This window comes from Oncorhynchus kisutch, unplaced genomic scaffold (genome assembly GCF_002021735.2).
Source record: "Oncorhynchus kisutch isolate 150728-3 unplaced genomic scaffold, Okis_V2 Okis03b-Okis08b_hom, whole genome shotgun sequence".
Taxonomy (NCBI): domain Eukaryota; kingdom Metazoa; phylum Chordata; class Actinopteri; order Salmoniformes; family Salmonidae; genus Oncorhynchus; species Oncorhynchus kisutch.
Genome location: NW_022261980.1, coordinates 16,461,620 through 16,464,539, shown reverse-complemented (window position 1 = coordinate 16,464,539; position 2,920 = coordinate 16,461,620). Strand labels below are relative to the sequence as shown.

General features: G+C 42.6%; 1 protein-coding gene across 3 annotated transcripts in view; it reads right to left on the bottom strand.

The window, feature by feature from the left end:
* Nucleotides 1-2,476, bottom strand: part of LOC116359659 (probable palmitoyltransferase ZDHHC1) — a 68,780-nt gene extending 66,304 nt beyond the window's left edge. For all 3 annotated transcript variants that reach the window (XM_031812848.1, XM_031812850.1, XM_031812849.1), the window contains exon 1: nucleotides 1,741-2,476. The gene's annotated coding sequence lies outside the window, so the exon portion shown is untranslated. The remainder of the gene's footprint in view (nucleotides 1-1,740) is intronic.
* Between the last annotated feature and the right edge of the window lie 444 nt (nucleotides 2,477-2,920).

Here is a 2,920-nt window from a genome sequence, read left to right as displayed (position 1 = left end):
TGGCTAGCATGCCTTCCATATCACCATCATTATCTATGTACTGTAGCTAGCATGCCTTCTATATCACCATCATTATCTCTGTACTGTAGCTAGATGGCTAGCATGCCTTCCATATCACCATCATTATCTCTGTACTGTAGCTAGCATGCCTTCTATATCACCATCATTATCTCTGTACTGTAGCTAGCATGCCTTCCATACCACCATCATTATCTCTGTACTGTAGCTAGCATGCCTTCTATATCACCATCATTATCTCTGTACTGTAGCTAGCATGCCTTCTATATCACCATCATTATCTCTGTACTGTAGCTAGCATGCCTTCTATATCACCATCATTATCTCTGTACTGTAGCTAGCATGCCTTCTATATCACCATCATTATCTCTGTACTGTAGCTAGCATGCCTAATGTTACCATATCAGCACCATTATCTCTGTACTGTAGCTAGCATGCCTAACGTTACCATATCAGCATCATTGTCTCTGTACTGTAGCTAGCATGCCTAACGTTACCATATCAGCACCATTATCTCTGTACTGTAGCTAGCATGCCTTCTATATCACCATCATTATCTCTGTACTGTAGCTAGCATGCCTAACGTTACCATATCACCATCATTATCTCTGTACTGTAGCTAGCATGCCTAACATTACCATATCAGCACCATTATCTCTGTACTGTAGCTAGCATGCCTTCTATATCAGCGCCATTATCTCTGTACTGTAGCTAGCATGCCTAACGTTACCATATCAGCACCATTATCTCTGTACTGTAGCTAGCATGTCTAACGTTACCATATCAGCACCATTATCTCTGTACTGTAGCTAGCATGCCTAACGTTACCATATCAGCACCATTATCTCTGTACTGTAGCTAGCATGCCTAACGTTACCATATCACCATCATTATCTCTGCTCTGTAGCTAGCATGCCTAACGTTACCATATCAGCACCATTATCTCTGTACTGTAGCTAGCATGCCTAGCGTTACCATATCAGCACCATTATCTCTGTACTGTAGCTAGCATGCCTTCTATATCACCATCATTATCTCTGTACTGTAGCTAGCATGCCTTCTATATCACCATCATTATCTCTGTACTGTAGCTAGCATGCCTTCCATATCACCATCATTATCTCTGTACTGTAGCTAGCATGCCTTCTATATCACCATCATTATCTCTGTACTGTAGCTAGCATGCCTTCTATATCACCATCATTATCTCTGTACTGTAGCTAGCATGCCTAATGTTACCATATCAGCACCATTATCTCTGTACTGTAGCTAGCATGCCTAACGTTACCATATCAGCACCATTATCTCTGTACTGTAGCTAGCATGCCTAACGTTACCATATCAGCACCATTATCTCTGTACTGTAGCTAGCATGCCTTCTATATCAGCGCCATTATCTCTGTACTGTAGCTAGCATGCCTAACGTTACCATATCAGCACCATTATCTCTGTACTGTAGCTAGCATGCCTAACGTTACCATATCAGCACCATTATCTCTGTACTGTAGCTAGCATGCCTAACGTTACCATATCAGCACCATTATCTCTGTACTGTAGCTAGCATGCCTTCTATATTACCACCATTATCTCTGTACTGTAGCTAGCATGCCTAACGTTACCATATCAGCACCATTATCCTAATAGTAGACATAAGAACAAAAGCACCATCCCGTTATAAAAGGGAAGCTGGTAATAATTGCAGGTTGTGACTGAGTGACTCACCTTTTCAGTGAGTCAGTTTTTGAATCGACTGGGGACGCTGCTGCTGCTGAGGGCTGTTCTTCTTAACCAAATCATCTCAGTCGGATCACAACAAGGCAGGTCCGCCGTTGTCTTTCCTCCAGGGGTTTCAGCTAAAGTCCAGCAGCAGGGTCCCATGTCTTGCTTCATTCAGCATGAATGCCAGCCATTGTTTTTAACTAGCTAGCTGCACACCACACAGAGGCAATCAGCCAACCCTCCTCCAAGGAATTCAAGTCAGTAGGGCGTAAAAGTATATGCCATGAGGGGGATAGAACTTGCTAGTTAAGCTTCCTAGCTTCTAAATCAACACCCCATACGATTTGTTTTAGGCTAGCAAGCTACTTGCTATTTGCTAGCTTATCTGAAAGCAAGCAAAGGTAACGTTAGCTAACTGAACCAGGATCAGGTGATTGATTAGGAGCTTTTTCTTTATGTCTGGAGATGCTGCCGGGAATCTGTTAGCTCTGTAGCTAACCGCGGTATTTTCCTACTGTAACAGTCACTAGCCTGGGCAATGTGACAACGGTAAACTCAGCCAGCGACGGTAGCTTGTTAAAAAAAAAAGACCACTATTCAACAAAAAATACCAAATCATGAAATATCAAAAGCTACCACTAATTGAGTTCTACTATTTTCATCTTAAATGGTAAGTTCTTTTAACCAGATAACGGATAATAACAGTAGACTTGGTTCCTGTATAAAAAAAAATCCTTCCGATTTTTCAACTTCCTGGTTTCCCTGGTAACGACCCAGAGCCCCGTTCTGATTGGTCCTAGTAGGAGTCGCCACCACAGTGACCCCTGGTGGTCATGTCGAGCAACACGCCCGTCCTGCACCTGTTTCTAATCCACAATGCTTTCCACAATGCTTTCACAGACGAGCTACAGGTGCAGCCGAGCCAGGTAGCTAGGCGTGGATTCAATGGAAGAACACTTACACTGCTTGTATGTTGAGTTTCTCCAGATACATAGGAGTCATTTGACGTCTCTTGTTCCACAAATGAATCAGCTCCTACCTACATCATTATAATGTAGTAGAACGATCAGCAGAGGGCAGCAGTGTGTCATATATGTGAATATCCCATCAGCAATTTATCCTGACTCAGCAACCTTTGGAGTTATTGGGATGCAATGGGCACAGTAGTTTATATATGAATAGA